Below are 18,860 nucleotides of genomic sequence, written 5' to 3'. Positions count from 1 at the left end.
TCACACAATATGCATGCCTACTTAAGCACACAAATCTCGCGGGATCTCCGGTTCTACGTTCTAGCATGCTGTGACGATGTGCACGAGGACGAATAAAGGTGTGGAAGAATCGGTGTAAACAGCGCTACACCAAGTGCTAGCTTAGCCAGGTAGGAACCTGGACTAGCTCGGAGGCGAGGACGTACTTGGTAACCATGTAGCAGGACACAAGTGTCGCGACCACATTATTATCAAGCGGACGGAAAATATCCGTACTCATCCAAGAAATAAGGATAGCGAGGAAAACTGAGGCTGCTGACATTGCCCTTTCTTGATCACTAAGACCGTTAAGGGTTGCCAACACAACAAGAAATAGGACGGTCCGGGGTAGAAGCATGTCTACCACTGAAAAAAGGGCTGAAGGAAAGAATTCGGCACGATACCTGAGCACCATTTTTGCAACCAGTGTCGGGATCACTTGGCATCACTTCGCTGGGACAGAAATGACACCAAACACCGAAATAAAAAGGAACTGGAGAAATACAAAGGCTGAGCTATAGTGGATCTGAACCGGTGCCATCTACACTCACCAGATAAATTGTCAGTAGCAAAATAATAAGGCTATATGCATGCTGTGCAACAAACAAATGCAGCAACCATATGCAATAAACAAGCCAAACTCTATACTACCAATTTCTACCAGTTTCTACCGCTCGCGCTGACTAGGGCGTCCTACAGCCAGACCTGCTCTGATACCAAGCCTGTGGCACCCCGGCTCAGAGAAACCGGAACGCCTCGTATTCCAGCCCAGAGATCGAGGAAAAGTCTCTGGAATACGACACTGCTTGACATAGAACAAATCAGCTCTTATTACAAGAATAATAATACAAGGTTCTGATGTTACAAAGAAGCACATCAGCACGGTGACACTATGCCTGCGGTACTATACTTGCTCTATGCTAGTAGTGAAACAACTTGTAGCAACGGAAAACTTCTAGCAGCGGAACAACGACGAAGGTGGTGAACTCCACTCCGCAGGGACTCTGGCTGGGACACGATCTAGCTCGCACGCACGGCAACCATCGACAAGCAATCAAGAAATCATGGCATCACCTGCAATCTGGCATGACATGCCAGGTCAGTACATTGAATGTACTTGCAAGCTCACAACAACCATAAACATCAAGGCAAGACAATAACATAGCATTTAACAGGTTAATTAAATTAACAACTATTATGATGAAACAACTACTAAGCATAGTATGAAACTGATACAATACTAATAAATCACCATCTCAAATCTCCATACCATATCACTCTTGGCTAACCGGCCAAGCAATATACCATCTCGATCACTTCATGATCAAAACCAAACGGTGATCATTCCGGCGATCACTACCACGACCAACACTTGGTCACAAACGGTGATCCTTCCGGCGGTCACTACCACGACCAACACTTGGTCTCCAACATCATCATCAACATCCTGCCAATCTATACTACCCAACATATCAACATATAAATCACCTATAAGTCATTCCGTCATGTGAGTGTTGATCGAACGGTGTGACCTAGTACGAACCCGTGCCCATGACCAAGAACGCGGCTATCGATAGATTTAAATACACTCTACAGAGGTAGCGCACTATACCCACACCACAGAACCCATGGCCTCACACTCCCATTCAGGCGGATCGACGGCGTTCCGACAAAGCCGATCTACTATCATGACACTCTCCCGGCCACTCCGACTCACTCCCCACAGGGCTAGTCCTGGGTCACCCCGTGTCTGCCAAAGACACAACGACCACCGTCATGGCCAAAACGTCCCTCACGGGGACCGGGTCCATAACAACAACAACGGGCACACAAGGTTATGTCTGCTTACCGGGCCATGGTACCGCACGCCCATAACCTTCCCTCATTGGAGGCACTGGTGAGAGGCATGACAATAGACCACCTTAGGGCCTTCCCATAAAGGAAAATGTGGTTGCACTGGAGAAAGCCCGGTTCGGTGGCACCTGACCAACTTAATGACGGAATTTATCCCCAAAATGTAATAGTAATGACTGATACTCCGATATCATCCATCTACCTATAATCCAAGTCATAGCAATATCCAACAAATAATCCAAAGCTTAAAATATTCATATCAAAATACTCCAAGGACAGTCTAACATTACTATCATGATGAATCCAAGAATGATAAGACTACTACTCAAATATCAAGAGCTATCTATCCAACTATGATCCACGTGCAAGCATCATTTCCATCATCATACTCCAAAACATAATATCAACTAGCATCATGATGAAACTAACACTAGCCACTAATAATCCAAAGGCAACATGATATCCAAAGTAATAATCCAAATCATAATACCATCATGACATAATCATAATTGCCACCAAGAATCCAAAGGCAACATGCCATCCAAAGTAATACTCCAAAGCATAATACCAACATGTCATCCACATAATCATCAAAATATAAGTCCTAGAACTCCAAGCAATATCATGGCAACATCAACATCGAAGCAATACTCCAAGAAATGCCATGAACAAATCATACATAGCTAGTGCAATATTTTAAACAAGTTCAAATAACTTAAACCATGCTACTGCATTATAATCTTGCAAATGGAGGGTGTGGCTTGCCTGGGGTGGAAGAAATCACCGAGAAGAAGTGCGAGAGGCTCGCGGAAAGAATCGCCGGAAACGTACTCTCTCGGAGGGGGCTGAATAAGGGCAGGGGTAAAATGGTAATTTTTGGAATGTCAAAACATGGTGAAAAGGATTCCATCAGAAAGGTCTTGACGAAACGAAGAAGTGGGCTTTGGAATCACCTCAATCGGAGTTACGAGTGAAAAGTTGTGAGGTGATGAAGATCAGGGACTTTTCGGCAAAAATATCATCACAAACAAGTCCCTAAGTGGATAAGGAAAAAACGGGTTTTGAGAAAAGACGCTTTCGTGAGATGAAAACTTACTTATGCCTGAAAAAGAAACGGAATGCGCTTTCGGTTAAGGGAAAGCGTACTCCACGAAATACGTCTCCACTTAACCACGTCAGCGGGTCGGCCCGGTCAACGCGTGAGGCTGACGTGCGGGACCCACTGGCAGGGGGAGGGGGAAGGCGTCATCTTCGCACTACAAAAAAAAGACACATTTGTGACATGTTGGGCCGAACGAATTTTTTTTCTATCATACATATGACACTTCTATGACGATAATTGTGACAAAACCCGGTATCATCATAGATGTGGTGGGCTCCTACTTCTATGACAAAAAATCATGACAAAAAATGGGCTTTTCATCCTAGGCGGGCCGGAGACGCAGCTGGATGACATTCTTTGGGCCGTCCATGACGGAAAAAACGATGGAGGGGTTCCTGTGGAGGGGTGGTTGAACAGGACCCCGTGGTGTGGAGGGCTGGATGAACAGTAGACGGTGGAGGGGTGGTTGAACAGTAGGCGGTGGCGTAGCGCGCGGTGGAGGCTGGATGAACAAGAGCCCGTGGAGGCTGGAGGAGGTCGGCGGTGGAGATGAACAGAGTCCCGTGGAGTCCTGTTTTGCGGTACGCCACACCCCTCCTGATGAACAGGACCCCCGTTTCGACCATAGCGCTCCAACACAAGTCCGTTTCCTCCATTTTGCGGTACGCCACACCCCTCCCGATGAACAGGACCCCTGTTTCGACCGTAGGAGGTCCGTTTCCTCCGTTTTGCGGTACGCCACACCCCTCCTGATGAACAGGATCCCGTTTCGAACGTGGCTGGTCGAACACAAGGCCGTTTCCTCCGTTCTGCGGTATGCCAGGCCTCGTTTCCATCGCCTATTCCATCCAAGCCCTCCCGATGAACACGACGCATTCCGTTGCCTCCCCATGAACACGACGACGACGATATTTCTCCGTTCTGACCCAGCCATGTACACGAACCCCGCCCGTATGTACACATACGTGGCCGTATATTCTTTCTTGTACATGTAAATGCTACGTGCGCGCCTCTACTATGACACGTGCACGCCTCTACTATGACACGTGCGCGCCTCTACATCGACCAGTATGTACGTACACGTTCGCGACCAAAATGACAACGCTACGTACGCTTCGACCAGGTGGGTCCCGACTGTCAGGCACTTCCTTGCCTGCAAAGATGTAGCTGGTCGGTCCCAGCAGTCAGGGGGCGAATCATTTTTTTCCCGGACGCACTTCCTTGCGTGCGAAGATGTAGCTGGTGGCTCCCAGCAGTCAGGGGGAAACGTTTTTTTGCGAAATACAGTGGCCCATCTCATGGGTCCCAGCTGTCAGGTAGAGGAATCATTATTTTCCACGTAATAAGGAGGCACTTCCTTGCTGAGGCCATGGACCCAGCTGCCAGCCTCTCCACGTACAGTCCACGTCCGATGGAAGTCGTTCCTTGACCACGTTGACCACGCCGCACCGAGAGCACCAGGGCGGTGGACGATGGTGAGGCCTAGGAAGGGGACGACACGGAGGCAGGGAAGACTCGGCAGTTGTTTCCCACGCGGAGGGGAGTACGACTGTACGAGGGTTTACTGGTTCGTCTGCCGTCGCCGGAGAATAATAGTAGGTGTGGGTGAGTAGAGGGATGGCTAGGCCAGCGATGGGAGTACGGTCGGGCGGTGAGGCCTGCGCGGCAGCACAGCCGGCCGCGAGGAGGAGGGAGCAGGCAATCCCGCCGGCGCTTGTTTGAGCGGCTGGAGCAAGAAGAGCAGAGATTGAAGAAGCACGATGGCCATTGGATGGACATCCAACAGTCAGTGCTTGTGCGTCAACCTTTTTTTAGGAAAGCCTCAAATCTGTGGAAAACAGCATACAACCCATCTGCCATTATTTCTAATAATTTACAGCCCATTTGCTAATCCTTAAGGTTTTTTTGGAGCCCATATTCTTTTTGTTTGCATTACAGCCCATATTGTGGCAACAGTTAAAAAATTATACGAAATTTTGTATATTTTGGTGCAGTCCGAACTGTTTTTAATCCTGAAATTTCGACTCACATTCAAACTGATTTTAAAAATAAATGTATATCAATATAAAATCCATCAAATTCTCCATGCATAAAAATTAATGTAATTTAAAATCTTGAAATGAAAAAAAAATATTTGAAACTAATTGCCGGTTTGATGTGTTTTAAAAATGTACAACCCATTTCTCATTACTGATGGGCCATTTTCTCGGCCAGCCAAATGAAAGCTCTCCTCGTCTTCAAAGATTTGCAGCCCAACAGGCCTGACAAAGCGACTTACTTGGCAAATCGCAAAAAAACTGGGCTGTGGCCGTGGACCCAGCTGTCAGCCTCTCCACGTACAGTACTCTTCCGATGGAAGTCGTTCCTTGACCACGTTGACCACGCCACGTGGAGAGCACCACGGCAGTGGACGACGGCGAGGCCTAGGAAGGGGACAATGCGGCAGTGGAAGCCCGCGTGGAGAGGACTATGAGGGTTCATTGGTTCGGCTACAGTCTGAGGCTGCCGTTGCCACAGGGCCTGGCCAGGGGTGGGAATAGTAGGGGGCGGTGAGGCCTCTGCGGCAGCACAGCCAGCCACGGGAGGCAGGAGCATGCGGCACGACCGACGTTGCTTTGGGCGGCTGGATCAAGAAGACCAGAGGTTGAAGAAGCACTACGGCCGTTGGATGGACATCGTATGGTCACTGGAGCTAGAATCGTTCATATTGACTAAGTTGACAAAGCCCTTCGTCCCAGTCAACTTAGTAGGCCCACAAGTCAGCCTCCCAGCAAGGTGGGTCCTAGCTAGCCGGGGGAGTATTCATTTTTTTGTGCGTAATAAGGAGGCACTTCCGGTGGGTCTGAGCTGACAGCAGGGGGAACGTTTTTTTCGCAACATACGGTGGCCCGTCCGGTGGGTCCCAGCAGTCAGGGGGAAGCGATTTTTTTCGCAAAATACTGGTGGCCCGTCCAGTGGGTCCCCGCTGTCAGGTGGAGGAATAATTATTTTCCGCGTAATAAGGAGGCACTTCCTTGCGGCTGCCGTGGACCCAGCTGTCAGCCTCTCCTCGTATAGTACTCTTCCGATGGAAGTCGGTCGTTGACCATGTTGACCACGCCACGCCGAGAGCACCAGGGCGGTGGACAACGGCGAGTACTAGGAAGGGGCCGACTCGGAGCCGGGGAAGACGCAACAGTGGATGCCCACGCGAAGAGGAGTACGAGGGTTCACTGGTTTGGCTGCGGTGTGAGGCTGCTGTCGCCGCAGAATAACAGGGGGTGTGGGTGGGTAGAGGGATTGTCTGGCCAGCGGTGGGAGTAGTAGGGGCGGTGAGGCCTCCGCGGCATCACAGCCGGCCACGGGAGGCAGGAGCACGCGGCATGACCAACGCTGGTTTGGGCGGCTAGAGCAAGAAGACCAGAGGTTGAAGAAGCACTACGGCCATTGGATGAACATCGTATGGTAACGTCATGTATTTTGCGCGTAATAAGGAGGCATTTCCTTGTGTCCGGCCATAGACCCAGCTGTCAACCTCTCCACGCACAGTCTACTTCTGATAGTGTCGTTTGTTGACCACGTTGACCACGCCGCGCCGAGGGTATCCAAAGTTGTGGACAACGGCGAGGCCCCGGACAGCAATGAGCCGGAGATGGGAAGACACGGGAGTAGAGTCGCAGACAGAGAGGTGTACGAGGGTTAACTAGTTCTAGTGTGGTGTGGTTTGGCAGTCGGTGGAGAAGAACAGGAGGTGTGGAGGGGTGGAGGGATGGCCTGGCCAACGGTGGAGTAGCGCTTCATAGCGAAGCGTGCTAAACAGAGCTGCTAGCAGCAGGAGGCGGGAGGTGGTCCCGGCAGCGCTGGAGGAAGAAGACGAGAGATTGAAGATGGATGCCGGTCATTGGATGTAAATTGTCAGGACCCCGATCCTAAGTCACACCGATCTAGCATGTAACACTTCATATCACTTTGCGGCCTCACGCACGGTATTCCCATGGGTGGCACCTTACCTGGCCCGGGACCGTTTGTGCCTTTTGGCTCACGTATATGATAATGTCGCTAGCATCCATATGATAGAGAACCCGGGCTAACATGGCTAGTCATGAACCCAAAGCGGCACCAACCTATGGGGACAGGCATACATGAATCACATCGAGCATGTCGGTCAGCAGCATGTGAATCCGGGCTGTAGCACTGGGCTAACAGGACTCCGGATGTCACCGCATGACATTTCCCCGAAGGGACAGACACAGGAACGAAGTGAAACACATGCCGGCCAGTCAAGTGTCCTGAGCAGTAGTGCTGGGCTAGCAGGACTCCGGTGAAACGAGCTGTAGCGGACTACTATGGCTCATGGAAGAACTAGACTACATTTCCCCATAAGAGATGCTGCCAAGGATAAACAACTAGATTGTCGGATCCCACACATACCAAGCATTTCAATCATACACACAATATGCTCGATATGTGTAAATACAACATGGCATCACAACATAACTCTACCACTCAAGTATTTATTCATTAGGCTCCGAGGAGCGAGATATTACAAACCTGGGTCTCATGACCCAACAATCATAGCATACAAATCGAAGCACATGCGGAAGCTTAAGATGTCTGAGTACAGACATCTACAAATGAAAAAGGCTAAGAAGCCTGACTATCTACCAGATCCTGCCGAGGGCACAAGATCGTAGCTGAGGTATCAAGCTAAACATCGGAGTCCACGTGGAACTACTAGCGAGACTGAAGTCTCTCTGCAAAACATAAATTAAGCAAACGTGAGTACAAATTTACCCTGCAAGACTTACATCAAAACTATCTACATATGCCATATGCATCGGTATCAATAAAGGGGGTGGTGGAGTTTAACTGCAGCAAGCCAGCTTTGACTCAGTTGCTAACCTGAACTACGACTGCAAGCAACTCTTTTGATGTGGAGCACACGAGTCCACATATTCACCATTCAATACACCACTATGGATCCGCTCCCGTCTTCCTACGAGAACGCCATCCATAGCACTCACGCTTATCTTGCGCATTTTAGAGTATCCACTTTCACTTGTCTATGAACTATGCAAGGGGTCCAAGTTTCCATATCCGAGGAATCCGGCTATTCGAATAGATAATGATAACCCTGCAGGGGTGTACTTCTTCACACACGCTCCCACCACTTACCGTCGTTTACACGACATGTACCCGGCAATCTTCAAGCGGAAGCCCAATGAGGGTGTCAGCCACGGCCTACCTAAACACTCAAGTCTCTGGTCCAGGTTTATCACCTATCCAGGTTCCATCCGTAGGGAGTCCGGCCGAGGTTTCCACATACGGCCCCGGAACGATGTGTACAGGGTTCCGAGACACCAAACGGGCGCCCGGCATGCCCGGCCATGGTGTATCTACCGCAACATAGCCCACCCCTGGGGTCAGCGCTACGCACGGCCGCCAACACATATCCTACAAACACCAGAAACTAGTTGCAACTCCTGGACAGAGGACTAGGGTGATTAAGAAGCCGAGAGGGTCAATTAAGGATCCCAATGAGTGGTAGTAGTTTTCATGGATCACAGACACAGAACTCAGTTTAAGAACGGTTTCAATGAGACAACCCACCATGTACTCCTACATGGCCTCTCACCGCTACCTTTACCAAATCGTGTTCACACACTTAGCTCACACACAGTAGGACATGTTCATCACCATTCCAATTCATTCCCGATGAATCAGACCCGACACAACTCTATGCAATAGCAGGCATGACAAACAAGCATGAATGAGTAGGCACATCAGGGCTCAAACAACTCCTACTCATGCTAGTGGGTTTCATCTATTTACTGTGGCAATGACAGGTCATGCAGAGGAAAGGGGTTCAACTACCGCAGCAAGTAACAGATGAATCGTTGTTGTCCTAATGCAGTAAAAGAGAGCAGGAGCGAGAGAGTGGGATTGTATCGGAATGAACAAGGGGGTTTTGCTTGCCTGGCACTTCTGAAGAATATAGTTCTTCATCGGTGTCATCGATCTCATCGTCGAACACGTCTATCGAGAGGGGACAAATACCGGCAACAGAGAAAGAACACAATCAATGCAATGCACAATATGATGCATGATCATGACATGTCAATATGCTGGTTTGAGCTAATGCAACTAGCAACCATATTAAATGAAGTTGGTTTGAACCAAGGGTTCAAATTCAAACTCTCAAACTACATATGTGCTTATTTATTTGTCATTTATGCAAATTGCCCCGTACAGCAACCCTAGGTTGTTCAAACATGCATGCAAATGCCATAAACAGATTCCTTGACTTTTTCTGATAATTTTTCATATATAATTTATCTTATTTGGAGTTACGATTGAATTTCTATGATTTTTGGAAGTTTAGGGGATTTTCTGAAAATAATTAAATAATTTAGATTTATTTAAAATACAAAAAAGCATTACTGCGTCAGCCTTGCATCTTGCTGATGTCACCAGGTCAACGGGGCCGGTCCAAGTCAAACCTGACCAATGGGGCCCACAGGTCAGTGACTCAGGGCCAGTTAGTGTCGCTGACAGGTGGCCCTGGTCAACTGCCACATCAGCACGTTCAAAACTAACGCGTGGGGCCACTGTGGTTAGTTAATCCTAAGAAGTAACTAAACCAGGTTTAATTAGGCCGCGGGGCCCGGCTGTCAGTGTCACTAAGCACTAACTAACTGTGTCATTAACCCTAACTAGTCTACCACGTCACTGGATTAACTCCGGCGATAACCGGAGCTCGGCGGCGTCGCTCGTCCCGGCGATTCCGGTGATGGGAGGAGGCGGGGTTGGGCTCGTTGGAACGCCCGCAAAGCAGCACGTCCAACGGTGGTGGTGGCAGGTGCTGGGGCGGCCGGAGACGACCGCGGCGAGCTCAAAGGCGGCGGCCGGAGTTCGGGTGACGACTGATTCGTCGCTGCGGTGTGAAAATCGACTGGTTCTTGATGCCTACGATACATACGCATGCCCACAATCCCTTTGGACACACTGGCACGACCAAAATGTCGCCGGAGCAACTCCGGCAACGAGCCCGTGCGAAGGCGGGATTTGGCCACGATGGGAGTCGTAGATAGAGGGCGAGAGGAGCAGCGGGGTTAGGGGGAAAAGAGAGAGGAGCTCACGGCGGTTGCTACGGTGGCCTCGGCGAGCTTGGGGAGGGGATGATGAGGTCGTGCGGCCGCCGGCAATCTCGGGGCAGAGACAGGGTGTCCGGCGTCGTGCGAGCTGACGGAGAGACACGGGAGTTGGAGGCGGAGCCCGTGGACTGCTCGGAGAGGCGAGGGGAGCTCGGTGGCCACGGGGACAGCGGGCGGCGGCGACGGTGGTGCTCGGGCGCGAGAGGGAGAGAGGACCAGAGGAGGGGAGAGGCACTGGAGAGAGCTCGAGGGGGTCGGGGAGGTTGCATGGCGTCGCGGGGAGGGTCCAGAGCGATGAGGGGGCAGCCAGGCAGGGTGGAGGTGGCCGAGCGTGTGCCGGCGTGCGGCGGACACACGACTCACGTCCTTTTGGCGTGAGGTGGGAGACAACTGGCAGCGGTGGTGGGCTGGGCCAGCTGCTGGGCTGCACAATAGAGGCCTTTGAGCTGGCTACGGCTGAGCCTCTCAGGTAAGGCCAGGTGAGTTCTGCCCTTTCTAATTTTATCTCTGTTTTGTTTGTTTTTATTTATACATTTTGCCACTGATTCAAAATTCAAAACAAATCCAAAACAGGGCAACATCTTCTAAATACTTTTATGTTGCCATGATGGACTTTTCCAGAGGCACATAAATAATTCTAGGGCCTTTTGAATTATATTCTATAAAAATGAATATAATCAAAAACTCAAATACTTATTGATTTAATTTCAAAGTCCCAAAATAATTCCTTAAAACATGTTCACTATTCTTGGTTTGGTCTCAAAGCCTTGCCAAATTAATCAAACATTTATGAAGTCATTTTGGAAGCAATGAATGCAATTTAAAGGGTTCTTGCCCTTCTTTTAAAATGATTTCTGAGGCTTTCAATTTCCTCATTTCAAGTTTCTTGAAAATAACAGGATGCATGATGCTCACTGATGCAACTATCTGCAACCAATGCTAGGGCTGTGACAACTCACCCCCACTAAACAATAATCTCGTCCCGAGATTCAAGACGTGAGGTAGGAAGACAGAGGGAGCACAAGCTAACACGGTCTTCACGATCCAGGTTGCACTTCATAGGAACGTTGACACGATCACCATCTTTGTCTCGATGTCTTGCTCTGAGAACTCCATCCAACACGATAACGGAAAGAAAAGAAACTCTCGAAGAATCGATCTTCTCGAAGATCAAGAAACCGACGATCAACTCTCAGAATGAGACATGGCGACATCTGTCGAGATGAGACACGATACACACATCAAGAATGATGGAAATGAGCATATGACAAGGTTTAATTAAGTAGCGGAATTCCCACACCTAGGAGGGTGGTGAACGGTGTCAACGTAGCGAGGAGTTGGGTTGCCATGATACCACAACGAGACACCTCAAAGAATGTGACTCGCAGAGATATTCCCTTAAGTGGCAAAAAGAATTACTTTTGATCCATAGATCATTGAAACTCTTCATTCCAGCTTAAGGCAATTTACAACTTATCATTTGAAATAGCTCAAGGAAATGGCATACTCAGACTAGGATGGATGATGTGGACTACCTTGTTGAAGACAACGCAAGGGATGATTTTGCTTGCGCGTGCTCTCAGGAACTTGAGCATTTCCATATTCATCAAGGTTCTACCAACATCCGTGTCGAGGATCTTGGCAACACATCATACTACCTTGACCAATAGTGATGGACAATGCAGATGCAAAGAAAGACACCCCTTTCTCAGATTTCACCTTAGCGAGGCCAAGGGAACGAAATCTGGATGTTCGACCGAGAGACATTTAGCACCCCGCTTCTAATGTTCTCCTTGATGTGCTAGCGCAACCCATTTGTAGATATGGTTTGATAACTAGAAGATCAAGTAAAAGGTCGGACTTCGGAAGTTTAAGAATCCATAAGGAATAACTACGGAGGAAGATCCTGCGAGATCCTTATGGGGAGGTGACCAACTTCTTCAACCAAGATATTAAAATAATAGACCTTCTGGCTAGGTGGGTTGGCCACGACATCCACGTTACCGGGTTACCGAGAGACCAATATTATAATTCTTGGGACACGTTCCAACCATCACATCTGCCTGAGATTCAGATCTGGTTGGTGTCAGGATATTCCAGACTCATCGAATCTAGAAAGAAAAGTGAAAGTTTGCAACACAAATCAACGAGATGATGTTGCGAGATTCTCGGGAAATGAACTACGATAGCAAGCTCCAGAACATGAGCTGGTCCTGCTAAACACATGTGAACATGTTGTCCTAGACAAGCATGACCACATAGTAGTCTTATAGTAAAACACTACCGAGTTCAGATTGGGAACCATCATCAAGGATAACGAAGTCCTATCATAGGTCATGACTAGCTCTTATGAAGGAACTCCTTCTTCTTGAACAAATCAATCAGTGGCTTGGTGTGCTAGGGATACGTATGGAATGAAGATGATCAGTCTATCAGACCATAGAATACTTCGCACGTGCATGACTGACTTGGGATGATTCCAGAGGAGGTAAAACAAGCCTTCTCAAATTCATGGCGGCAACTTGCATCAAGTGCACATGAATTAGAGGGACTCACTTCTTTCGTCCAAACATATGCTTCACGAACGGGTCATGAAGAAAATGCTTACACAAGTTTCCAACACTAGTGTAATGTTCAACCAAATCATGGAGGAGGCCAAGATGTTGTCGATGGGCTCAACAACAATTCATCCAGGTTTCCGTATAAATGGAACTCCACAATCATGTGAACAAGGTGTTAGCATTAGTCAGACCCAAAAGATATAATGGTGTATGCTCAAGGAACAACCACGAGTAAGACAACATTATGATTATCGTTGGTTCTGATTTGACTTGACGGTAGCCCATACTCAAGTCAAAGTTTTGACAAGGCAATAGATCCAACAATTGATCCGGAGGACCAATCGATGAAGATATCATCTTTCTTCAACACACACACACAACACAAGACATCCCTTTAATGAACTAAGTTAGACAAGCTTTTATCTTCCAACTCTCCAAGTTGTTGTTTAGCTTAACCAACTAGCTCAGGGATACCCAACACAGGTTCTTGGAGAAGGGGTGGTTACAAGAAACCAACTTGATCACGAACTCAACATAGCGGTCAGGTGACAACCTGGTAATACTTCCGAGAAGATATTCGGAACATCATGAACCACCGATATGACTAAGCTTGAGAACAATCTTGCTTTTCAGAGCAAGATGATATGAATAAATAAGCAAGGGATTGAATAATCCTAACTCATTGATCGAAGAGTGCACCAAAAATAAGGACTAGGAAGCACGATCCATCTTAGGATGATGGTTCAATAACCAACATGCTAAGAATGAAATTATTGTCCATTAGCTACCAAGCAACGGGGTTGCTAGTAGTATTGATTTCACACATCATGGTTCACTTGTCGTCATTCCGGTTGCGACAACACGGGACCGAGGAATGAAACAATGATAGCGAGAAGTATCACTGCGTCAAGAATTCATAAGACATGGTGCAATTCTCATGAAAATCCTGACATGAAGGGGGTAATATTCCAGGGTAGAACAGAGCAAAAGCTGGATTAGCATTTGATCTGCAAAACACAACTACTTTGACCCAATCCTGGATATGGATGAGGTACTAGAGTTTGTTTCTCCTAGTCATTCTGATATAGAATGGCTTAACGGACCACAAGAATGATAGCATCGATAACACGGATGCACAATTACTCCTGACTATCAATTGATAGACGATGGTCGGAATACAAATGAAGAGGGACAACTCAATAGGACATATATCTTTCTGAGTTGTGGATGCATAGATTAATATGTTGAACCAAGTTCAACAAGTTTCTTCCAGATAACGCATGCAGAAAGGTAGAACTGGCAGAATCACAATTATGAATGGAGAACTCCTCAGGAGTACTCTGATTGTGATATTTTGGTTCAAAGAACTTCCGCCTTAATGGTTCATGGTATTTGGAAGAAGGAAATACCACAGACCTCGAGGACTATCACATGGTTACTAATATCTTAAGGGAACTAGCAAATACAAACAACATGAAGTAGGGTGAATCTCGGATTCAAAACCCAGTAGTAGAATACCTACTAACTAAATAACATCACGGGATGCTTTCAAGAAAGGTAGCCAAAATTTTCACACTGGGGATATAAAGCATAGATTAGTGAGTGGTTCGCTAGAATGCCTAGGGTCATAATACTAGCTCCAACATATATGTCAAGGCAATGGAGTACCTCAACAGACCGATTAGTGTGCTTAATCTGGCCCAAAAGGACATCGGAGACGGGATGAAGAGATTTGCAAATGCATCAGACTGTTTAGAAACCCGGGATAACTCGGACAGCATAACGACTGTAAATGCTCAAAAATATTTGAGACATCCTGCAAAATAGTGGCATAACCACTCAACATCACAATATCAAGGTTCCGAGACCAATTATGAACACACGGAAGTACTAGAAACTGAACCGCGGCATGAATCCATCAATCCTATAAGTCAATGGGTTAGTAACACGTCATCCTGATAGATAGATGAGAAGGCCTAGTATCTAAACCCCGTAGAAAGGAAGAGGGTGACTCAGATCAGAGGGCATGAGATATAAGGAGTAAAAAGAGCCTTACGTGCCATCCCACAATCAATTCCCTTATATAACTAAAGCATTTCTAGACTCAACTTCGACCAGTCCGGCTTGGTAACCCTACAGGCAGTCAGGCTCTGATACCAAAGCTGTCAGGACCCCAATCCTAAGTCACACCGATCTAGCATGTAACACTTCATATCACTTTGCGGCCTCACACATGGTATTCCCACGGGTGCCAGCTTACCTGGCCCGGGACCGTTTGCGCCTTTTGGCTCACGTATATGATAATGTCGCTAGCATCCATATGATAGAGAACCCGGGCCGACATGGCTAGTCGTGAACCCAAAGCGGCACCAACCTATGGGTACAGGCATACATGAATCACATCGAGCATGTCGGTCATCAACGTGTGAATCCGGGCTGTAGCACTGGGCTAACAGGACTCCGGATATCACTGCGTGACATTCCCCCGAAGGGACAGACACAGGAACGAAGTGAAACACATGCTGGCCAGTCAAGTGTCTTGAGCAGTGGTGCTGGGCTAGCAGGACTCCGGTGAACCGGGCTGTAGCGGACTACTATGGCTCATGGAAGCACTAGACTACATTTCCCCATAAGAGAGGCTGCCAAGGATAAACAACTAGATTGTCGGATCCCACACATACCAAGCATTTCAATCATAGACACAATATGCTCGATATGTGTAAATACAACATGGCATCACAACATAACTCTACGACTCAAGTATTTATTCATTAGGCTCCGAGGAGCGAGATATTACAAACTTGGGTCTCATGACCCAACAATCATAGCATACAAATCAAAGCACATGCGGAAGCTTAACATGTCTGAGTACAGACATCTACAAATGAAAAAGGCTAAGAAGCCTGACTATCTACCAGATCCTGCCGAGGGCACAAGATCGTAGCTGAGGTATCAAGCTAAACGTCGGAGTCCACGTGGAACTACTAGCGAGACTGAAGTCTCTCTGCAAAACATAAATTAAGCAAACGTGAGTACAAATGTACCCAGCAAGACTTACATCAAAACTATCTACATATGCATCGGTATCAATAAAGGGGGTGGTGGAGTTTAACTGCAGCAAGCCAGCTTTGACTCAGTGGCTAACCTGAACTACGACTGCAAGCAACTCTTTTGAGGTGGCGCACACGAGTCCACATATTCACCATTCAATACACCACTATGGATCCGCTCCCGTCTTCCTATGAGAATGCCATCCATAGCACTCACGCTTATCTTGCGCATTTTAGAGTATCCACTTTCACTTGTCTATGAACTATGCAAGGGGTCCAAGTTTCCATATCCGAGGAATCCGGCTATTCGAATAGATAATGATAACCCTGCAGGGGTGTACTTCTTCACACACGCTCCCACCACTTACCGTCGTTTACACGACATGTACCCGGCAATCTTCAAGCGGAAGCCCAATGAGGGTGTCAGCCACGGCCTACCTAAACACTCAAGTCTCTGGTCCAGGTTTATCACCTATCCAGGTTCCATCCGTAGGGAGTCCGGCCGAGGTTTCCACATACGGCCCCGAACGATGTGTACAGGGTTCCGAGACACCAAACGGGTGCCCGGCATGCCAGGCCACGGTGTATCTACCGCAACATAGCCCACCCCTGGGGTTAGTGCTACGCACGGCCGCCAACACATATCCTACAAACACCAGAAACTAGTTGCAACTCCTGGACAGAGACTAGGGTGATTAAGAAGCCGAGAGGGTCAATTAAGGATCCCAATGAGTGGTAGTAGTTGTTCATTGATCACAGACACAGAACTCAGTTTCTAAGAACGGTTTCAATGAGACAACCCACCATGTACTCCTACATGGCCTCTCACGGCTAACTTTACCAAATCGTGTTCACACACTTAGCTCACACACAGTAGGACATGTTCCTCACCATTCCAATTCATTCCCGATGAATCAGACCCGACACAACTCTATGCAATAGCAGGCATGACAAACAAACATGAATGAGTAGGCACATCAGGGCTCAAACAACTCCTACTCATGCTACTGGGTTTCATCTATTTACTGTGGCAATGACAGGTCATGCAGAGGAAAGGGGTTCACCTACCGTAGCAAGTAACAGATGAATCGTTGTTGCCCTAATGCAGTAAAAGAGAGCAGGAGCGAGAGAGTGGGATTGTATCGGAATGAACAAGGGGGTTTTGCTTGCCTGGCACTCCTGAAGACAATATAGTTCTTCGTCGGTGTCATCGATCTCATTGTCGAAACCACGTCTATCAAGAGGGGACAAATACCGGCAACAGAGAAAGAAACACAATCAATGCAATGCATAATATGATGCATGATCATGACATGTCAATATGCTGTGGTTTGAGCTAATGCAACTAGCAACCATATTAAATGAAGTTGGTTTGAACCAAGGGTTCAAATTCAAACTACATATGTGCTTATTTATTTGTCATTTATGCAAATTGCCCCGTACAGCAACCCTAGGTTGTTCAAACATGCATGCAAATGCCATAAACAGATTCCTTGACTTTTTCTGATAATTTTTCATATATAATTTATCTTATTTGGAGTTACGGTTGAATTTCTATGATTTCTGGATGTTTAGCGGATTTTCTGAAAATAAATAAATAATTTAGATTTATTTAAAATACAGAAAAGCATTACTGCGTCAGCCTTGCATCATGCTGACATCACCAGGTCAACGGGGCCGGTCCAAGTCAAACCTGACCAATGGGGCCCACAGGTCAGTGACTCAGGGCCAGTTAGTGTCGCTGACAGGTGGCCCTGGTCAACTACCACATCAGCACGGTCAAAACTAACGCGTGGGGCCACTATGGTTAGTTAATCCTAAGAAGTAACTAAACCAGGTTTAATTAGGCCGCGGGGCCCGGCTGTCAGTGTCACTAAGCACTGACTAATTGCGTCATTAACCCTAACTAGTCCACCACGTCACTGGATTAACTTCGGCGATAACCGGAGCTCGGCGGCGTCGCTCGTCCCGGCGATTCCGGTGACGGGAGGAGGCGGGGTTGGGCTCGTTGGAACGCCCGCAAAGCAGCACGTCCAACGGTGGTGGTGGCAGGTGTTGGGGCGGCCGGAGACGACCGCGGCGAGCTCAAAGGCGGCGGCCGGAGTTCGGGTGACGACTAATTCGTCGCTGCGGTGTGAAAATCGGCTGGTTCTTGATGCCTACGATACATACGCATGCCCACAATCCCTTTGGACACACTGGCACGACCAAAATGTCGCCGAAGCAACTTCGGCAACGAGCCCGTGCGGCGGCGGGATTTGGCCATGGTGGGAGTCGCAGCTAGAGGACGAGAGGAGCAGCGGGGTTAGGGGGAAAGAGAGAGGAGCTCACGGCGGTTCCTACGGTGGCCTCGGCGAGCTCGGGGAGGGGATGATGAGGTCATGCGGCCACCGGCGATCTCGGGGCAGAGACGACGAAGATGGCGGGGTAGAGGGCGAGGCAGGTCGTCCGGCGTCGTGCGAGCTGACGGAGAGACGCGGGAGGTGGAGGCGGAGCCCGTGGACTGCTCGGAGAGGCGAGGGGAGCTCGGTGGCCACGGGGACAGCGGGCGGCGACGACAGTGGTGCTCGGGCGCGAGAGGGAGAGAGGACCAGAGGAGGGGAGAGGCACGGGAGAGAGCTCGAGGGGGTCGGGGAGGTTGCGTGGCATCACGGGGAGGGTCCAGAGCGACGAGGGGGCAGTCAAGCAGGGTGGAGGTGGCCGAGCGTGCGCCGGCGTGCGGCGGACACACGCCTCGCGTCCTTTTGGCGCGAGGTGGGAGACGACTGGCAGCTGTGGTGGGCTGGGCCAGCTGCTGGGCTGCACAGTACTGGCCTCTGGGCTGGCTACGGCTGGGCCTCTCAGGTAAGGCCAGGTGAGTTCTGCCCTTTCTAATTTTATCTCTGTTTTGTTTGTTTTTATTTATACATTTTGCCACTGATTCAAAATTCAAAACAAATCCAAAACAGGGCCAAGCCTTCTGAATATTTTGATGTTGCCATTATGGACTTTTCCAGAGGCACATAAATAATTCCAGGGCCTTTTGAATTATATTCTATAAAAATGAATATAATCCAAAACTCAAATACTTATTAATTTAATTTCAATGTCCCAAAATAATTCCTTCAAAAATGTTAACTATTTTTGGTTTGGTCTCAAAGCC

The sequence above is a fragment of the Triticum urartu genome, chromosome 6, assembly GCF_003073215.2.
Source record: "Triticum urartu cultivar G1812 chromosome 6, Tu2.1, whole genome shotgun sequence".
Classification (NCBI taxonomy): Eukaryota; Viridiplantae; Streptophyta; class Magnoliopsida; order Poales; family Poaceae; genus Triticum; species Triticum urartu.
Note: the sequence above shows the minus strand (reverse complement) of the source record.